Below are 22,054 nucleotides of genomic sequence, written 5' to 3'. Positions count from 1 at the left end.
CCTGTGGTTTGGTGATTTTAGGTCCCTCTTCTTGTCTCCCTGGAAACAGCAAGCAGGTGACAGCTGAAATTGTGTTACTAAGACTAAGAAAAGCTGCTTTAATAATGTCTTGCAGTTAAAGAGCACTTGGAGTTTCTAGAGTGTGTTTATGTGCATTATCTCACCTAGTTGTGAGCGTGGCCCGTGACTTGGACAGGAGCGCTTCACCCCCATTTCCATGTGGTTACTGAGGGTCTGCTAGACATCCCTAGGGAATGTGTGAACTTGGGAAGACCCCAGGGGTCCTGCCTCCTAGCCTGTGCTCGTTTCTGCATTCTGTGAGCCTGGAAAATAAGGTGTTTTGATGAGGTTCGTAAAGGGTCGAACATGGAGGATGATATTTAGAAGAGGACGTGGTGTTGACTTCACTTCACAGCCCAGGTCTCAGATTCTTCGGTTCGTGGGAAGGCTACCCTTGATGGGCCCAGATCAAGTGGAGGGCTCTGTTCTGTTCCCACACTGTTCTCATTCCAGTTCCTGCCTCACTCCAAGACTGAGAGGTAAATTGGTCTGTGGCTTAGACCTAGCCAAGGAAGTCTCGAGAAAAGAGGTTCCTGGGTCTGCTGCTCTCAGATGGACTCGCCTGGGGTGATCACAACAGGCTGGCCTCCGGGTAGGGATGCATCATGGGAGAAGTCCTCAGCTCAGGGAGACTGGTGTTGGGGACTTGCTCTTTCACCTCCAGAGGCCCAGCCACATCGAGTGCTTGGGTGGAGTACAGGGTAAAGGGTCAGTGGGGAAGAAAGATTGGCTTGAGCCCAGGGCCCCTGATTTCCCTGCTCCACCAATTGCACAAACACAGTCTGTGTACTGTATGTTGAGAACAATAGACCCCAGGCCCCATCGGCTTCTATAGAAAAGCAGAATGCAGGATTTAGGTTGGACACAAAGGAGTACTTTCCAGGGTTGGGATATTAGATCAGAGACTGGACAGTGTAGAATCTTCTGAAGTCTGAATGACAGTTTCTATAAACGTGAAAGAAATACTTCTTTGGGGCAGGCAGGTGATGGGGTTTAGAGACTTGCTAACTGGATGAATAAGGTTTGAAATCCCTGCTAGTGAAAGTCTTGAAGCCCAGTGAGAAGGAAAAGCAATAAAAGAACAAAGTGCAGCAGCCACAGGAACTGGACCCCTTCTGGGAGGAGAGGCAGGGGCCCTGGGCTCTGCACACAGTGGAGAGAACTACTGACCTGCTGGGCGAGCTGTTATCAGGCAAACAGGACGCTGGCTCTTGGAACTGTGAGATGTCGATTTTCCTGTGTGCAGGGCTCAGTGACAACTGCCAGGATTACCTGTCTGTCTGGGCAGGGACAGTAGGGATGACAGCAAGAGGGACAGCCAGTGAGGAGAACCGGAAATGGGTTGCATTGGAATCCTCAAGAATCTCACCCTGTGAGGTGCCCGAGAGGGGTCTTACAAGGGAGAATGAGTCCCTGACAGTTGATTCTTTTCATTTCTACCTACCATTTTAAAAAATGTCAAACATACAAAAAAAAAAAAAAAAGTGGAAAGACTTCTGCAGCGAGCACCAGGATTACCTACCACCTGGATTCCACTGGAAATATTTCATCACACATCCCTTTCTCTGTCCCTCATATTTTTAGATGCATTTCAAAGGGAGAGACACGGGTACCAAATAGTCCAATCTTCAACATTGTATCATTAACTGGAGTTCAATATTTCTCACAGTTATTTTTATTGCTTTGGAGTATATAGTGGTTCATGGTACTGGTATATAATAGATTTACGTAGTTTCTTAAGTTTTAAGCACGCATGTGGACCTGAGTGTCCTTAGGAACTATGTAAATCTATTTTATACCAGTACCATGAACCAGTTCTGACAAACAGCTACCCCTATGTAATTCGAGGCATTGTCAAGGTACACAGAACATGAGGACAACTCTGGAAAGTTCCCGGGTGCCCAGTCCCTAAAAATCCCCATTCCAGCCCCACGCAACAACTGTTCATATATATACCCACAAATTTAGTTTTGTTAAATAACTGCATATAAGTAAAATGGAATCATATAATATCTACTCCTATAAAGTTTCTGGGGGCCAGTACTAGGGTAGAACCCAGGGACACATTACCAATTTTGCCCTTTTTTATTTTTCATTTTGAGACAGGGTCCCACTAAGTTGCTGAGGCTGGCCTTGAACTTGCTAACAGGTTGGCCTCAGCCTCCCACATCACTGGGATTACAGGTGTGCCACCAGCCAAAGATTTTTTTCCTACCCTCAGCACAATGACTTCTGCATTCTTTGAGAAAGAATCTGCTTTATATAAAGTCAGACCTTTTTTTAATCACTCAACTATTGTCCCCAAATCTAATCTTCGTTAAGTCCCCGGAAGCAGGGCTGAAGGGCATGGTCAACACCTCAGCGTGCCCATTCCATTTGTCCTTGACCAGCTCAAGATCAAGGGGGCTAGGGCAGAGACACCTGTGAGCTGTGCAGGTTTCCAGACCTCGGCTTCCTCTTTCTGTTCCTAACGCCCCTTTGGGGCGCCCCCCTCACCCAGTCCATGGATTCTTCCAACTCCAGGCACTTAGGGCTCTGGCTTCTCCACACCCTCCCCCACCGCCCAGACAAGACCAGAAGGATCTGTTAAGGAGCCATTTACACTAGATAACTGATAGTCCGGTTACACTGTAACTGGACCGCCTTTCACCTTCTACCGTGCTCCCATGGGGTAGTGACTTGGTCAGCTTTTATCTTCTCTGAGGCCTGATAGGCTGCAGCCCTGTGCCTCTCAGACTCCCACTGAGTCCCCAAGGACAGGGAACATGAACATGTCCCCACAGGAGCCTGAAGGCACAACTCACTGACTCAGTGGGTAGAGTGCTTCTTTTAAAAGAAGGTTTTTATTCACCCTTAGATGCTATGCAAAGACCGAGTGCAGAAGGCTTCAACCTGAGATGCATTAAAATTAATGCCTTGGCTGATGGAGACCATTCCAGTTCCTCTCCAAGGGGACTTTTCATCTTCTACCGTGAAGTCACTGTCTAGAGCTTACACATCATCATAATAAACAAGTAACCAAATAAATGCAGGGGTAAATGAATTGGAAGGCCAGAAGATAACAAGAATTAGGGAAGGGGTCAGGGGAGGTAGGACCAGCTTCAGGGGTTGGGTCACTGAAGGACTGTATGACCTCAGGAGAGCATGCATAGAGGTGCCCACTTCACACTCACCTGGTTTATCTGCAACCTCCCCTGCCCTCACCCTGTCAAATCTGCAAGCAAATTCAGGCTCCAGGTATGGATCCCTTGGCTTGGGGTTCCCACCCCCAGAGCCTGCCTTAGGTTGAGGGGTACAGCTCTATGTGAGCATTTTAGGCACTGGTTGGAAATGAGAAATGGTATGTGGGGAACTAGGGACCCAGAAAATTGCTCTTAGTCCATTCAGCTGGTCCTGAAAGGAAACCCAGGTTGGTCCTTTTACCAGAGCTTTGATTTGGGTGGAAGTCCCTCCCCACACAGGTCTGTTCCTGGGGGACTGACTGGGCCGTGGAGAATGAATTCTATAAAATTTGCAGGAGAGCAGTCCAGGTTCTCTCTTGACCAGCCCCATCAGCATCAAGAGGACACTTGAGAGGCACAGACCTGCCTGCTGTTGACCCTCTCCAGCCCCTCTCCTCCCAGCCTGCCCCCTTCCCCTCTGCCCTCACCTTGTGGTTTTTTTTGCCCCCAGACATATCCCCATCTTAACTACAGTTAGGTTTCTCTAACTTGGTTCTACTTTAGAGCCACCCAGAAGATTAAAAAAATAAGTATGCAGATTCTTAGGCCTTGTCCCTAGACATCCAGAGTCACCGTGTCTCAATGGGACCTGTCACACATATTTTGTTAAAGCTCCTGGGATGATTCCAGCACACAGAAAAAGGAAGCCCAGACTCACCCTCAGTCCTGCCTTCTTTCTCCCCCAGCCTTCCAAATGCGTCTATGTCTCCTGGAGCAAATGACGTAATTTTGATTGCTAATTGATTTTCACTTCACTTTTTAATTTATTTATTTTTTAAAATATTGTTTAGTTGTCAATGAACCTTTATTTTACTTATTTATATGTGGTGCTGAGAATCGAACCCAGTGCCTCACACATGCTAGGCAAGCACTCTACCACTTGAGGCCCTCACTTCACTTTTTAAATTAAACACTCTCTGAATGTCTCCTTGCTGTTTCCACCCTGTGACTGACCGCCAGTGCCATCTTAGCAGTAGTGGTGTTGTAGAAGTCACGTTCTTGTGTCCCACATCTGTCCCATCCACTGAGGCTCTAGACAGAGCAGCTCTCAGAGGAGACAGCGAGCTGCTCTAGAGTTTTCCAACCAAGAAGGAAATGGTCAAGTTGGGGAGCTGGGCCTTATTGGATTCTAGTCTCAGCCCCCTAAACCAAGCCCTTCTTCTGAACAACTCGCTTCTCTAATTTTTTCTTTTTTCCTTCTTATTTTTTCTTCCCATCCATCCTCCTCTTCCTTTATTTTCCCTTCCTTTTTTTTTGTTTTTTTTTCTTTTTGATGATGCCGGGGATTGAACCCAGGGCCTTGTGCATGTCAGGCACGCACTCTATCAACTGAGCTACATCTCTGACTTTCTTTTTCTTTCTCTCTCTTCCTTCCTTCCCTCCCTCCCTTTCTCCCTCCTTCCCTTCCCCTTCCTTCCTTTTTCCCTCTTTTTGACTCTTCATAGTCTCCAAGGTGAGGAGGGAGCATTGATAATACACACCAATCAGCACCCCTAACCTGTCCCCAGGCTCAATCTTTTTACTAAGCGTTATGTAAAGCGGCAGCACCAAGAATACTGTCTTGGTCTGTGACCTGCACAGAGGGAAATATGCATCAACAAATATGCATTAAATTGTTGGGACATAACCCCTTCTTACCTTTCTATGGCATCATTTGTAGAGAGAAAATAGAAAAGAAAAAAATGAAAGGAAGGAAGGAACTTGGAAAGGAAAGAAAAGAAAAAAAGGAAGAGCAAATAAATCAGCTCTAGGAAGAAGGTGGGCAGTACCTAATCCCCAAATAAAATTCAGAGTGCTTGTGAAGGGTGAAGGAGAAGTTATTCTGGATTGGGGACATTGTTGTAACTTCTCAAACAGCCGCCACTTGCTGTGGATCATATTGAACGGAGAAGAAACTGTAAATGTGTGTGTTTGAGTGACACACCTGAATTACCCTTGCTAGTTACTTCTTCCTCTGGCAAGGAAAAATAGAAGGTTTTTCAACAGAAAAGTGACTGAAGTCTGCAGAAAATCACTTGAAAGGCCATTGTGTGTGTGTGTGTGTGTGTGTGTGTGTGTGTGTTGCAAATGACCTTGTCCCAAGAACATTTTACTCTTTACCTGTCTAGCCCAAATAGGGGATGGGAGTGAGATGATGAAACAGAGTCAGGAGTTGGGAAGCCCCTAATGGTGTGGGTGAGAACCACTTCTTAGCCTCACCCTCTCATGACTCCGCCCAAAGGAAGGTAGGAGCTTAACTGGGGAGTGGGGGTACCAGAACCCCAAGGATCTGCTTCCTTCCTGGAGCTCCAGCTGGAATTCATGAGCCTGAGCTGACAGACATTGTCCCTAGGCTGCCCTGCAGCTTCCCAGGAAAATAATTGCCTAATTAATGAGCATGCAGGCCCCTGCCTGGAGGCTAGTGTCAGGTCTGCTGCTTCTCCAGGTTGGATGACTGGTGACAGCTCCCTGCCCTTTCTTCTTCACTACTAGCAGTACTCTCCTTCTAATTTTATGCTCCCAAACACCATATTTCTTAAAGTTCCATCATACACAGAACACTCTTGATTAGTTATGTATTTTTAAATTTTTTCCACATTTTTAGTGGTGCATTATAGTTGTACATAATGATGGGATTTGTTGTTATATATTCATACATGCACACAATCTAACTGTATAATTTGACCATTACCACTCCCTAGCACTTTCCCCCTTAGTGATATATATATATATATATTTCTGTTCTTGAAAGTAATTCTTATTCATTATGAAAATTCAAACAAAATGGTAATGTACACATAAGAAGGCAAAAGTCTGCACAATCTAATTTTCCTGAGATAATCAGCCTTAGCAGTTGGACATAAACCTTCTAGATATTTCTCTAAGTATGCACAAACTGCTTATCCCAACCTTGTCATTTATTTCCCCATACCTTTGCTCTTGCTCTTTACCCTGCTGCCTGGAACAACCTTTCTTCTTCTTTGCCAGGCTTGCTTCTGTGCAGTCTTCTGAACTCAGCCTACCTTTTCCTGTTGCCACCTCCAGCCTCTGCCAGGTCCCCTTCCCTAAGCCCCTGCACAGCCTTATCATAGCATCTAGCATGATCAATGAATGATTCCTCGCTATTTTGTCTTTTTTTACCCAATAGAATATAGGACAGTGGCCAAGAGGGGAGGCCAGGCTGGCCCCAGCCCTGCTAGGAGCCTTGGCCTCTGGCTCTGCTGGACTATGCTCTTCACTTCCACATCCTCCATGTCTAGCAACCACCAACCATAGTCACAGGTGGAAATAGCAAGGACACATCCAGATAATGTTTGATTTAAAAAGTGATGTGAAAATCATCAAATACCAATAGGTGATTGTTGAATGAACAAGTGAGTGCATGGGAAAGTTCTGGGTCACGGTGGGTGCCCCTACCATAGGACTTTGGCAGAGGTGGAGGGGTTCAGCAAAAGGCAATCACCCAAGAACAGGAGAGCTCTGTGTTGCACTGGTCTACAAGCTACCGCTAATTCAAACTAGCTTTAGAACCTTTGGGAAAGTTCCCTGGGGATACCATGAGGGTAAGAATTTATAAAGTGAGTTTCCCTCTTCTCTCCCACCATGACACGCTCCCAGTGACTTAAGGATGTCGAATAAGTCTCTACCTCCTAAACATCATAGCACCTCCCTCTATCACCACTCTGGGCACCAGGCCTTTACATTTGGACCTTTGGGATATTTGTCCAAATCATTGCACACATTTTTTTGTTACATTTGATTTCTTTGGGACTTGACCATTTAAAGATGGGGTTCACGTAGTTCTAGATTTTGCTCTTGGGGAGTCTGGTAGTTAATGGTGGAGAGAAGGCTGAGGGGTGGTCCTGATTTGGGGAGTGCTGGGAGAACTCATTGAGCCCTAGAGGCTGTGGGTGGAGGTAGAAGGTAGAAGTTTGGGTGTCCAGAGTGCGTGACAAGGCCAGGCCAGCAGAGGCTGAACACAGTATCTACTCAACAAAGTATGCCTTTGGCTGCTAACTTCCCTGCCACCACCCAGCTGACAGAGAGACAGAGACTGGAAAGACACTGGGCAGCCTTACAGGTCACAGAAGGGCCACTCACACAGGGTGGAGGTCAGCCACTCCTTGGCCTTCCCCCTTTTAGTCCAGTAATCAAACATCTTTGCCCACCAGATAGCCAGTCTCTGTCTGTTAGGTGCCTCGGGACTGATGGGAGAGGGCTTCCCTTTCCTGCAGTGGCCAGGGCCAAGGTCCTGGCTCTACACCACCCCCACCTCTCCCTCGGATCTGCTTCCTTGCTGGCCAGCCCCCTCCCAACCCCATCAGACCCTTTGTTCTCCTGCAGAGGTGGCCAAGGCACAGCGTTCCTGAAGAGCCAGCCTCCTCCAGGAGGCTTGTTAAGAATGACCAGGTCGGACCTCACACCAGGACCTTGAAATCAGAACTTTGGGCCATGGGGCTCAGGAATCTGAATTCTCACAAAGTTTCCAGGAGTTCTTAGGAATAGTTAGTTCTTAGGAATAGTCTGGAGCCATTGCATGAGATCATCATACTGTCCCCTGCTGGGGGAGGGGTGATCTCCCAGGATGCAGGAAGGAGTCTGGGTTGGTGGCGGTGAGATAAGACCGGTTGAAAGAGCTGAGTTTCAGAAACCCAGGCAGAAAGGCAGTCCCCTGGCTGGACGCCCTTGAGGTAGAAAATTGTTTTCTCACCTCCTTGCCATCCCCCACCTCCCACGGCTCACTCTCACAAGAGCCCTCTCCTGCCAGGGGAGCCAACCAGGAATGTTCAGATTTGGGTCCAAAGAGGAAATCTGAGGAAGGGCTTGGAGATGGGCCAAGAGGAGCGCCAAGGAAGTGAGGAAAGATATTTTTAGGATTACTTATTCCAGAAAAGACGGAGGGGGCACCTTATCACCACCCAAGAACTTGAAGAGGTTTATTATTAGATTCTTGAACAAATAATCAGAGATTAGGGCTTGTGAGGTACTGACGCGGTCCTGGAAGAAGGCTGTGGAGACTTGGAGCCTCGGATTTTTTGAGGACAGTTCATTCATGTATTCCTCCAAGTATGCTTTAGTGTCTGTGTGCTGGCACTTGGTCAGTACAGGGAAGGGAGCCTTGAGCAAGAGACACATGATCCCTCCCTTGTGAGTTAAAGGTTAGGAGGGGAGTTTCTGTCTGGCCGGAAACCTTCTCCTTGTCCCCAGCCAGGGGCAGATGCCTGGGGGCCAGCACAGGTGTGGTTCTCGCCTGAACAGCCAGGCATGACTTGGATCCCCAAGAGGAGGAAGGATATACCAGGGGCCTTGGGGGGAGTTGGGGGGATTTATGTGGCAGGTTGCTGGTCCCTTCTGAGGAGTCACCTCAGAGATGTGGGTTCTCTGTGAGTGCCCCTCCCCTGCCAGTGCCTGGGACACATCTAGAAAGCTGACTGGCTGCCAGTTTCTAAGCGTGGAGCTACATTTCCACAGGAGCCTCTTTCCACATGACTAAAAGGTCTGCCATGTCGCCAGGCACTGGAGCTCAGAACTGAGGCAGCAGTCTAGCAGGCCAGGTCTGCATGGTGCCCTCCCTGAGCCCTAAGGCGCCAGCATCACCTTGGCCTTGCTCTCCCCACAAGACTTCTGGCCTCTCAGATATCTCTCTCCAGCTCAGGCTCCTTGGGGGAGCCTGGCGAGCTCAGGGAGCCCCTTCTGCCTTGCCATCCCTCTCTCAGGACACCATCTGTCCCTCCAGTTATTTTGGAGGGTGTATATAGCCCAGCACTACCAAGAGGCTGAAAGGGACAGAGGAAAAGCACTGGTCGCCCCTTCGGAGGATGGCCTGGACTTGTACACATGAAGCAACGAGCGAATGATTCAAACCCTGAGCTACAAGGAAGTGGGAGTAGAAACCTGGGCACCCCAGGTCTAGGTCCAAACCATCCTGAGTCACTTCGGGGAAGTTTCCGAACCTCTCTTGAGTTCTCTGTCTGCAAAATGGGAGGATGACCTCTGAGGTTCCCTGAACAAGCGGGGCTGGGTAGAGGGCAGCCAGGAGCAAGGGACTGTGTGGAACGAGTATGTATGTGTGGGACTGTTTCATGTAGTTTATTTCATTTAAGCTTCCTAGCAATCCTATGAGGCAGCACTGCTATTATCTCTGTTTTAAAGAAGAGGAAATCGAGGGAAGGGGAATGAGTAACTTGTCCAGTAAGTGGCTGGATAGAGCCTCCATCCTGCCTGGCCAGGTGCCTTCCTTCAGTAGACAGGAGAGTGAAATGGGATCAGGAAGCAGGGCCAATGGCTCCCAGGCCCTCAGGTTCCTTCTCAAGTTCCCTGCTCTCCATCCTGGAAGCAGGTCCCCTGCTCTCCATCCTGGAAGCAGGTCCCCCATGTCCTCTCTTCTACAACACCTGTGCCGGGTGGCAGTGGGTGACTGCCCCAAGATCTCCTCCATTTCTTCTCACTGGGTGGTCCCCTGCTCTGAGCCGGGATCCATGATTCTCCTCCACTTAACATTCCTGCATCAGCGCACAGCAACGTAGGAGTTTCAGAGCATTACTTACTCCATCTTTCCGGATGTTGTTCTTCCCACTTGCCAGATAAGGGGACCAGGTTTGGGTTGGTTCAGAGATCCACCCAAGGTCCCATGACTGATGACTCTCAGGGTAGTCATAAGATGTCCACAGAAGGCCATGGAAGATTCTCAGTCCTTCCCTCCGGGCCCTTCATGACCCAGCCCCACTTGGGCCAGAATTCTGAGGACCCAAGCCTGAGGCAGAGTTGCACTTGCCAAAGCCATTCATTCATTCATTCCGTCATTCGGTCACATCTGTCTGTCCTGTGGAGGAGTTGTGCCAGATGTGTGAACACAATAGTGGACTGTCCTTGGGAGCTCAGGGGCCGGGGTTTCAGGGGGGCAAGGGAAGCAGGGGGTGAGTAGGCAGTTAGTCACACTGGCAGAGGAGGAGGGACACCCAAGCCTGGGAGGCGAGGATGGCTTTCTGGAGGAGGTGAGGTGAAGTCGAGGTTGACATCAGAAGGATGACTAAAAGGTGGCCTCTGCAAATTAGGCTGGAGGTGGGAGACGGGAATGTTCCTGGAAGGCGGCATCTGTGAAGCCCGGCTGGCACCTGCTGCTTGTCCTCAGTGCCAGCCCACGCTACCACCCTTGATACTTCCATGTCCCAACTTCTTGTGACACCTGCCCACCCCAGGGTGTCCAGCTCCCTGCTTCCCCTTTAGTGGCAAAAGCTGGATGCGGGCACCATGGCACCCACTCTGCCCACTGCCTTGGCAGAGATGCCTCATCTAAATGTGGATCATTTATTTCCCTCTGGAGGTAACTGGAGAAGTGGCAGGTGAGGCGGCAAGGAACATCCTGGCACCGGGCTCTGTCCTGGAGACCTGAGGAAAGCCTTTGTCCTGGTAGCCGATAATGGGTTTCAGGAGAGAGCTTCAATATTTGCTGCAAACACAGGCACAAAGGATGTGGAGGGCTATTGTGGGCTGTCGAAAGAGGAGCTAATCCTCCTGTCCAGAATGGGTTCAAGTGCTGGGCGGGCCCTGGGGGTGTTGCCATTCATGAGCAATTGTAGGAGATAATGGCCCAGAGGGAGATAATCTCTATTCAGGTGGAGGGAGGTGGCCAGAGGCACTCCCCAGGGTGGGGTGAAAGGAGACAGCACCTGTCTTACTGCACAGGAACACAGGCAACCTCCCTGTGCCCCCATGTGCCCAGCTCCATGCCTGGAACAGCAGCTCTCTCCAATCTGACTGGATTGACTGGCCAGCTGTCCTTTGCTGGGGTCACTGGGTCTGGGGGTGGGAATGGAAATGAGAGTCAGCTGGGGCTCTTGGGCCTCTTTTTTTCTCTGCTCTCTCTCCCTTCAGCTCTCTCCAGACTTTTTTGGTCCACTGCACACAGACAAGTCATTTCTTGGCTCCACAGGGCCAAGGAAAAGAAAACCAGCTGTATTTGCATATTATTAGCACAAAAAGATGGTATTGCAAGAGTCTCTTTTTAGCTCCTCCCTCCTCTAATCCAGCCCAATCATCTCTGAGTATGGTATGTCAATGTCCTGTCCAGAACAAGGAAATTCTGGTGGCCTTCTGGAAATGGCGGTGCACATCTGTAATGGCCAATGACTCAGGAGGCTGAGGCAGGATGAGCACAAGTTCAAGGCCAGCCTCAGTGATAAAGCACCCTTGGATTCAATCCCTAGTACCAAAAAAAAAAAAAAAAAGTCTAGCAGGGCTGGTTGGTAAAGGGGTTTCCCTAGGTCCTTCCAAGGATGTGTTGTGGTCAGAGAGCTGTAGGGTCCAAGGAAGAAAACTACAATCCCAAGAAAGAGAAGTTTATAAAACTTGAATCTTTAAGCTTTGCATTCGTGCAGGGGTCTCTGCCAAGATCCTCTCACCTCCAGATCCCTCCAGGGGCACAAACGGTTGTATTAGAAATAAGGAGGAAGAAATGTGACTAGTTTACATAAAATTTGCATATTTCTACATATTTTGATGAATTTGCATGCGTGGGATTATTCACTTTCCCAGAAATTTTCAAGTTCAATAGTTTTGCTTTCTAAAAGTTCCTCTTTTAATTATCATTTCTTTATTTATTTTTTAAATCTTTTTTTTTTGCTGTACAGGGGTTTAAACCCAGAGCCTCATGCTGGGCAAGTCCTCTAACCACTTAGCTCCAAATTTTGTTTTTTATTTTGAAACAGGGTCTTGCTAAGTTGCTGAGCCTGGCCTTGAACTTGTGATCCTCCTGCCTCAGTCTTCCAAGTCACTGGGATTACAGGTGTGTGCCACCATGTCTGGCCTTTCTTTTGTTTCTCACTAGCTTCTTAAGATGCAGGTGTGCCTCCTCCTCAGGAGGGAAGAGAGGACTGGGCAGGAGCGCGGTGAGGAAGATAGAAGAGAAGAGGGATGGTGCAGGTCTGAGGTCTCTGCCAGGTCCCAGCAGTGCCACCCCAACCCCAGGACACCCAGGGATCCTGAGGTGTGTGTGATGCTCTTACAAAGCCCTCCTTCTGCTGGAGCTTGGTGGCTTTTATTTCTAGCCACAAACTCATGGGAGTAGAGCAGGAGGAGGCTGGGTTTGTCTGCCCAGGGGTGACCAAGGCCACTCAGTAAGAACCCACAGAGCCTGACTCCAGGGCAGGCTTCAGCAGAGACTGACCTGCATCTGGATTGAGAGCCTGGCTGGTCTTCAGAAGCATCTTCTAAACTGCTCGACCATACCCAGCCCCCAATAGGGCAAAAAGGCCCCTTTCCCCAGGGGCGGGTGTGGGATGGGTAGAGAAGAGGGAAGGAATCTGATCCCTCTTACAGCTGAGGCCTGGGGATCTATCTAGTTATTTCCATTTACAGCCAATGATTGTCATATGGAAGATAAATAAGGCCTGATTCAGATGAAGCCATGCTGCAGGAAACACCTGGGAAGGTGTTAGAGCCTTTCTTGGCTCCCAGCCCATCCCCACCTGTCTGCCTCCATCTCTTCCATCCCTCTCGCTTATCTTCTAAGCAAATTTTTAAAAACCACATTGTTTTAAGCAAATTGCAATGCTATTCAAACATTGAATAATAATATCCTTCTAGAACATTCATCAGGCCACATCACTTGCTACCTGGAACACTTTGATGACCCCATGTTCTCTTCCACAGGGATCGGGTCCTGCATGGTGCGGTTCCAGCCCTCTTTTCTCATCTCTCCACTTGCCCTGACCCTCTTTCTCCGGGTTCTTCAGGTCCAGCACCCTTCTCCTTGGGGAACCTGCTCAGCTTGTTGCTACTTCAGAGCTTTTGTTTTGTTGGCTCTTCCTCCAGGGTCTTCTGAGGGCATCACCTTCTCATCTGCTTAGGCCTCAGCTCTGAGGTCCCCTCCTCAGGGAGGCCTCTTTACCTCCCAGCCTACGTAGGATGCCCAGCATATCAAATCTGCACCCACCTTATTTATCTGGTGACTAGTTTGTTCTGTCTTCCATATGGACAGAGGAGTCACCTACTTTGTTTCTCCAGCAGAAACAAAGGCTTCTAGAACATAGTCAGTGTTCAGGAAATATTCGTTAAATGAATGAATAAATAGGGATGAGGATTGGGGTCAGCGGAAGATGAATTTTGAAGTTGGAGACGTGCAATTTCTGATGGTGGTTCTGTCATGGATGGAAGGCCATGAGCAAGTTATTCACCTTTCTGAGCCTACATTCCTCCCCTGAGAAGAATAATAATTACACCTCCCCTCAAGTGTAATAATAACGTCTATACTGAAAGTGAAATTCATCATAGTGTCTGCTAGAGTCTGGCATTAATAGGGAATTCATTACAGGGTGATCATTAATAGAAATAATTTCATTTCATTCTTACACTGTTCTAGGATCTGTTCCTGTTTCCAAGGACTCAGTTTATTAAGCCACAGAGACCTGTAGCCAATGAGGAAACTCTGGCGTGAACCAAGCCCCACAGGAACCAAGAGGCAAGAACCGTGCGTTCTCCAGTCTTCCACTGGAGTTGCATTTTACAGCTTACTTAGCAGCACATCTAGTTCGTTTGATTGCCTCCTAAACCTTTAAGTATCTCAGTATCTCCATTTTACAACAGGAGGGCAGAGGCCCAAAGAGACGATGCCATTGACCCAGCATCAGGCTTGTGTCCTTGCTCTGCTTTACCCGTCTTCCATGGCGCCTGACCCTCCAGACACCTTATGTGACTATTAGAGGGGCAGCTCCATGACAGTTTGTTTTGTTCACTGTTCTATCCTAGAACAGCACCTGGCACATAGTAATAAACAGCCAGTAAATATATGGGGGAAAATAAACGAAGGGTAGAAGAGCAGGGAATGGCAGATTAAGGCTTGGGATCTCTCAATCTCTAGGCAGAGCATCTAGGTAAGGGGCTCAGCCATGGGGCCCACTGCCTGGGGTTGGATCTCAGCTTTGCCACATATGAGCTATGCAACTTGGGTAAGTTACCCAGCTTCTCAGTGCCCGTTTCCCCATCTGCCTGATGGGGATGATAATATAACACCCAGTCCACACGACTGTTGTGAGGACTGAGTTAATTTTCATGGAGAGTTCAGAGTGGTGCCTGATGCACAAGAACCCTCAGCACATATTTGGTAACTGAAAAAAAAAAAAAAGACCATTTTGACTCCAAATCTAATATTGTTTCTCTAAGCCATCGTATGTAGAGCTTTATAACTTCCCAGTCACCCAAATGTCCTTGATTTTATTTTGTCTTTCCATCATCCTTGTGAAGGAAACAAGAAATTGTTATTACCCCCTTCCATTTTACAGAGGAGAAAACTGAGGCTAGAAAGGATGAGTTTGGCTCAAGGTCACAGAAAGTCTTGGAAAAAAATGACCTGATTTCAATATATTGCTCCACAGTTCCACTGGAAATCCCCTCTACCAGATCTAGCCTGAAACAGAAAACGAATATGTATTAGTGCCTTTCACTTTCAGGGTCTAGAAAACCATTTAATTTCGTTTAGTCATGGGCTGTTAGTGTATGTAAGAGAAATGTTCCTGGGGCTTTAAGGTCAAGGAATACTGTGAGAGAAAATACCAGAGAGAAAATCCAAGGGTATAAATGTCTGGGAGCCCAGTGGCCTCTCCTCCCAATGTGCAGTCGCTTTCATGAGCAACTGTCCCCACCCAGAGCTGCGGGGCAGTGAAGACAGGATGCCCTCCTCCTTCGGGGACCTTTGGCTCAGTTTGGAGGCATGAGGCAGAATCTTTCTGGGGCTGAACATGTCAGTTACTGCTTTGATCTTAACTTTTTGGTACTGGGGATTAAACCCAGAGGTGCTCTACCACTGAGCTGCATCCCCAGCAATTTTTAGTTATTATTTTGAAAGAGAGTCTGACTAAGTTGCTGAGGCTGGCCTTGAACTTGTGATCCTCCTGCCTTAGCTTCCTGAGTAGCTGGGATTACAGGCATGTAGCATGGTGTCCAGCTAACTATTTGCTTTTAAAGACGGTAAGCGGGTCCAAGAATCATATGTTTGTTTTAAGTTACTGCATTGCTCACCAGAGGATTTGAATCCCCGAGGTCATTCAGATGGGGAGATAGGAAAAGAACTTATGAATCCTTTCATTTGTTCATTCATTGATTCAGATCTTTTTTAAAAAATTATTTTAATAGGATCATCAGCTCAGCTCTCATTTACTGTATCCTTAACTTTCAATGGGGATTGCAGTATCCTGTGCCTAAAATCACAAATAGATCTAAAACAAATGTCCCCATGACTGATCCTGACCTAATCATAACCACTGTTTATTGAGCATCTACTGAGAGATAGGTACATGCATAACTGGAACTCTTTGAGCTGAGCATTGTCATCCCTGCTATCCAGGTGAGCAGTGGAACTGAGATGGGAAGGGACACCCCCAAGGTCCCTTAGTCATGCAAAGACAGTCCAGGTTCAAACCCAGGCTTGTCTGACTCCAAAGCTCAGGCTGAGGATTAAGTTTGTGAATTGGAATCTATGTTTTTTGAATTTAACCTTTATCTTATTTATTTTTATGTGGTGCTGAGGATTGAACCCAGTGCCTCACGTGTGCTAGGCAAGCGCTCTATCACTGAGCCACAACCCCTGTAAACTGAAATATTAAAGTGCTAAAAAGAATATGTGACCATGACCTCACAGCCCGACCAGAGGGACCTTTCCAACACGTCAGCTCGTTCTCCTTGCCATTGTTGTGTTCTTCCGCTTTCCTCCACTCTCACCCCACCCTGAATCACAAATGTCTACATTTGGGGTCCATCTTTTTCTGTGTGCTTGGTTGTTACCACACCACATCTGTTTCTGATAAACATGTGTGAAGTTAAACCACTGAGCTTTGCTTGGGTTGGGACTTTACGAGTGTCCGGCTGCTCTGCTTCCTCCGGGGCTTGCTGTCTTCCATGACTTCTGAGATTCACCCAGGGATGCCTGTGGCCTTAGTTTATTCGTTCCTCCTGCTGTGAAATTCCACTGTCTGAAGAGACTGCATTTTTCCCCTCTAATTTCCTATAGAAGGATGACTAGGTCATTTCCAGTTTTTCATTTTGTTTTGTGTGGTTTTCTTTGTTTTCTGTTACAAACAATAAAGAAAATTCTTGATCCTCTCCTCTGATGCACCCAGCAGAGATGGATGGACACACACACACACACACACACACACACACAGTGGAATTGCCGGGTCATGGGGCCTGTCTGTGATGCATTTTACTTAAATACTGCCGAAAAGTGGTTGTACCAGTTTACTGATGAATTGGAAGAGGATCTTTTAAGCACAGGGCTTAGGAAAGGGATCCCAAATTGAGTAATTGGTGAGCCCTAAGATTAACTTGAGAAATACCCAAGCCTATCTAGAAATATCTAAGCATAGTGAGTCATTTATATATTAATTCATAGAGCAGGGCACACACTTGATGGTGTCTCTCTAGAACTGAGCCTCTAAGGTTGAAAACACTTGATTTTTTTTTTTAACTCTTGGGGGTACCATGGATTGAACTCAGGGGTTCTTGACCACTGAGCCCATCCCTAGCCCTCTTTTTGTATTTTATTTAGAGACAGGATCTCATTGAGTTGCAGTGCCTCACTTGTTGCTGAGGCTGGCTTTGAACTCGCCATCCTCCTGTGTCAGCCTCCTGAGCTGCTGGGATTACAGGCGTGGGCCACTATACCTGGCAATACTTGCTGTTATTGACCTGCACTTCAGGGGAAGCATGGCCTCCTCTCTGGCACAGGAAGACCAACAAAAGTTCAGGTGACCTCACCCCACTGGGAGACATGGGCATGGGGGCTTGAAAGAATTTTACGTCTGTGTCTTTCTCTTGCAGGAGAATTTGTCAGCCTTGGATTCAATATTTATTTTTCTTCTTTTTCATGTTTGGTTGAGTAATAGATTCAAATAATTGGAAATTCAAAATGTAAAATTATACTAGGACTTGCTCTCTCTGCTAATCCCTACTTGCCCAGTCCCTCCTATGAAAGGTAACTACTTTTATTGATTTTCCATGCATCCTTCTAGAGTGTTCTTTATGTCTGAGCAAAAACTAATATGAAGTCTTACTTCAGTCTTTTATTACAGAATGGACAACATATTATACAACAACTCTGCCCTCACTTTTTCAAATAGCAATGCGTCTTTGGGATCTATTCCACAGACCACTTCATCATTCCTATTTTTTAATTTGTTCTTTTTAGTTGTACATGACAGTAGAATGTACTTTGACATATTATACATACATGGAGTATAATTTCTCATTCTTTTTAAAAATTCTTTTTGTAGTTGTAGATGAACAGAATTCCTTTATTTTACTTGTTCATTTATATGTGGATCGAATCCAGTGCCTCTCACATGCTAGGCAAGCTCTCCGCCACTGAGCTATAGCCCCAGCCCACTATACCACACACACATCTTGTGATTGAGCATGATGTGGAGTTACATTGGTCATGTATTTGTATATGAACATAGGAAAGTAATGTCTGATTCATTCTACTGTCTTTCCTATTCCCATTCCCTCTCTTTCCCTTCATTTCCCTTTGTCTAATCCAAAATATTTCTATTCTTCCCTACACACCCCCCTCCAGTGTGTGATAGTATCTGCATATCAGAAAGAACATTTGGTCTTTGGTTTGGGGGGATTGGCTTATTCCATTTAGCATGATAGTTTCCAGCTCCATCTATTTACTGGCAAATACCATAATTTCATTTCCTTTTATGGCTGAGTAGTATTCCTTGTGTATACATACCACATTTTCTTTATCTATTCATCTCTTGACCACTTCATAATCCTTTTAAAATTATCTTTAATGTATTTTTAAAATATTTGAATGTATTCCACTGATATTTATCACCTACCATGCACCAATCTCTATACTGAGTGCTGAGGTTAAAATGATGAATCAACATGGTTCCTGTCCTCAAGGGGACCACAGTCTAAAAGCAACAGACAGTTATAATAGAGTATCGCAGGTGCCATTTATTCCAAGAATATTTATGGAGTACCAGTCACTCGGCAGGCACTGCTCTGGACACTGGGAGATGATAGTAAATAGAGCCCACAAAAATCCTTCCCCTTGGTATTTCTGTCCTCATGGTGTGATGATCTGGCACTAGGATCCGTGGGACTAGGGGCTGTAAGGGCACCTGGAGGACCCTAACCTGGCTGGGGGCTAGGGCAGGCTAACTGGAGGAAATGATGTTCCACTGACAGTGAATAGCCCAGGGGGAATCTGCCAAGTTCGGTGTCCTGCTGGCCAGGGCTGGGAGGTGAGAGGCAGCCAGCGGCCCTGGGGAGCTGAGAGAAGTCTGGAGCATGGAGGGAGCAGAGAGGCCTGAGGAGCAGGCAGTGGCTCGTGTGTGTGGACAAGAAGGGTTTTGTCTTCATGGACACCACAGGAGTAGCTGCTTATGGAAAGAGGTGGATGGGCAGGCAGGAGGCCAGAGTGTGGCCTAGCCAAGACACACTAGTCACCTGGACCAGGGGGAGCAGCGGGGATGGGGAGGAGGCTCTGGATCCAACAGATGGTGAGACAGTTGGGTGGACAGGCCCTGGTGGATGTGAGGTGGAGGGAGAGGAAACCTCTTCTCATCTGAAGGACGAGCCCAGTGGCCCCTCTGGGGACTCACTGATATAGACAGGCTCTCAGCGCTGTAACTGCCCACCTGCCCGTCCCTGGCGCCCTCATCCCTCTGTTCCCGTGTGTCCTCCAGCCTGATGGCCAGTTATCATTTCGCTTCCACACACTGGTAAGACCTGCTAAGCCTCTGCTAACTCGTTACCCACACTCACCAGACACGCACTATCCACACACACACACACACACACACATGCACACACACTATGGCACACACACGCACACACACTATGGCACACACACACATACACACACACAATACCACATACACACACAATACCACACACACTATGCCACACACACACATACACACACACTATACCACATACACACACACTATACCACACACACACATGCACACACACTAGAGCACACACACAAGCATGCACACTATATCACACACACACTATACCACACACCCACGTACACACACATACTATACCCCCACACACATACACACACACTATACCACACATACACTATACCCCCCCACACATACACACACTATACCATACACTATACCACACACATTCATGAACACACTCTATACCACACACACAAACACACACTACACCACACACACACAATACCACACACACTATACCACACACACACACCTTACCATATACATACACGTTCACACACATTATACCCCCCACACGTACACACAGATACTATACCACATACACACACATGCACACACACTATACCATACACACACTATACCACACACACACATGCACACACACTATACCACATACACATGCACACATACTATACCACACACACATGCACACACACTATACCACACACACAATACCACATACACACACATACACACACTATACCCCCCACACGTACACACACATACTATACCCCCCACACATACACACACTACACCACACACACACATGTACACACACACTACATCACACACATACATACACACACTATACCACACACACACACACGCACATACAATCCTGGCCTGGTACAGGTCTTTGCCCTCCTCATGAGCAACGCTCTGCCAGCCTGGTCCCCTGCCTCAGCTCGTGTCCTCAGGAGGCTGCAGGTGTACACACAGCCTCTGCCACAGCCAGGCCTGTCGTGTGCCAGCTTCAGTTAGTTTTGGGTGTTGCCGTCGGTTTAATCTGGGGTCTCCCCTGGATTGTGCGCCCCGGGAATAAGGCGACCACCCTCTAGGTGCCTGCCATGTGCCCCGTTCCTCAGGGAGCAGTTCAAGGAGTCGTGGTGGTGACTGCGGGGGGCAGGCCAGTATGCGGGCAGCGTAGGTCAAGCAGCAGCAGGAGTGGGGCATTCCTCCAATGCCCCTCCCCCTGCAGATTGGCACCCAGCTGTGCCCAGCCCAGGTTTATTTGTTGATAAGATTTGGCTCTGTTTTTCCCCAAGCCCCAAGGGCATGTGCCACCCAGAGCCCTGTCCTGGATTCTTCCTCAGCAGCAACAGCCTGGAGCAGGGCCGCCATGGGCGTCAGCAGCCTGGGCCAGGGGGATCTCTTTGATCCAGATCCTCTTCTTTGAAAGGGTGGTGATGAAGGGTCCCTGGGACCCGTCGCCACAACCCCCACCCAGCCCCCAGTGGGTACCACGGTGACAGGCCAAAGCCACAGCCTCCCTCTGACACCCCTTCTGTGCCAGGAGGGGCGGGTGGTCCACAGGGTGGGCCTCTCAGAGGACTTGCCTGCCAGCTCAGTTCGCCCTGCCTGGAGACCTGTTGGCATGTCCCCTAGCTGTGACAGATGAATGCTCTGGGTCCTGAGACCCCCAAGTCCCCACCGCGTTTGGAACATGCTGTCCAGGCCTGACTCTGCAGAAGGTCCAAGTATGTGGTGCGGCCTCGGCTGGGCCTCAGGTTTGGGCTCTGGCCAATGCTCAGCCTTTTCCCTTCAAGCTGCGGCCCAGGAGGCCTGGCCAGTCTCCTGTCATTCTGGAAGGCACTGACAACTAGTTGTTGTTCAGGGCTCACTTCATGGTTGTAACCAACCAGCCCTCAGAAGGACCCATTCCTGGTTTAAGCCTCTGTTGTTGTCACCTTGAAATTCTAAATAATTTTCAAATAAGGGACCTGGCATTTTGATTTTGTATTGGGCCCTGCAAATTATGTTGCCCATCTTGGTTTATTTTTGTTGTCTGCCCTTTAGTATCCTTTGCATTTTGAACTATGTAGATGTGGTTGTTGGTGTGTGTGTGTGTGTGTGTGTGTGTGTGTGTGTACGGGGGGGGGTACTGGGGTGCTGTACCCTTGAACTACATCTCCAGCCATTTTTATTTATTTATTTTTTATTTTGAGACAAGGTCTCATGGAGTTGCTGTGGTTGGCCTCAAACTTGCAATCCTCCTGCCTCAGCCTCCTAAGTCACAGGGATTACAGGTATGCACCACTGTGCCGGGTGTAGATGTGGTTTTTTAAATTTAAAAAGTAAATACAATCATCTTTCCTTATGTGCAGAGGGAGAAATTCCAAGACCTCCAGTAGGTGCCTGAAACCATGGATAGTGTCACACTCTCTCTCATTATATGTGTTTCCTCTACATTCATACCTATGAAAAGTTTAGTTTATAAGTTAGGCACAGTAGGAGATTTACAACAACTGATACTAAAATAAAACAATTATAATGATATATTATAATAAAAGTTGTGTGAATGTATATTTCAAAATATCTTGTTATGTTGTCCTCACCCTCATCTCGTCCTGATGTGAGATGATACAGTGAGATGAGATGAAGTGAGTTTAGTGACATGGGCATGATGACATTGGTGTTAGAAGCACATAAGGGTTCCATGAACACTAGCACTTGGTACTATGATAGTCAATCTGATAATAAACATGACTACCAAGTGATGAACGGGTGGGTAGTGTATACAGTGTGGAAACACTGGACAAAGGGATGGTTCACATCTGGGCAGGATGGCATAAGATTTTGTCACACTACACGGAATGGCACAGGACTTAAAAGTTATAAATAGTTTCTTTCTGGAATTTTCTATTTAATATTTTTGGTCCACCATTAACTGTGGGTAACTGAAACTGCATAAAGTGAAACCGTAGACAAAGGGCGACTACTGTCCCACACAGGATTAAAAACATGGAAAACATTTATTAGTTGTTGTGTACAAATGGTCTGTATGTCCACTGTGGTACACAGCTGATGCTACCC

General features: G+C 47.5%; 1 protein-coding gene and 1 non-coding gene across 4 annotated transcripts in view; both read right to left on the bottom strand.

The window, feature by feature from the left end:
• Nucleotides 1-4,552: 4,552 nt before the first annotated feature.
• Nucleotides 4,553-4,624, bottom strand: Trnav-gac. Its single transcript has one exon. It is a non-coding gene; the product is annotated as a tRNA-Val (tRNA).
• A 17,350-nt stretch (nt 4,625-21,974) lies between these two features.
• Rab7b (RAB7B, member RAS oncogene family) overlaps nt 21,975-22,054 on the bottom strand; it is a 21,195-nt gene continuing 21,115 nt past the window's right edge. For all 3 annotated transcript variants that reach the window (XM_048809534.1, XM_015483754.2, XM_015483753.2), the window contains one exon: nt 21,975-22,054. This exon is cut by the window's right edge and continues 2,003 nt beyond it. The gene's annotated coding sequence lies outside the window, so the exon portion shown is untranslated.

Source organism: Marmota marmota, unplaced genomic scaffold, assembly GCF_001458135.2.
Source record: "Marmota marmota marmota unplaced genomic scaffold, marMar, whole genome shotgun sequence".
Lineage (NCBI taxonomy): Eukaryota > Metazoa > Chordata > Mammalia > Rodentia > Sciuridae > Marmota > Marmota marmota.
Note: the sequence above shows the minus strand (reverse complement) of the source record. Positions and strands in the feature narration are given on the sequence as shown.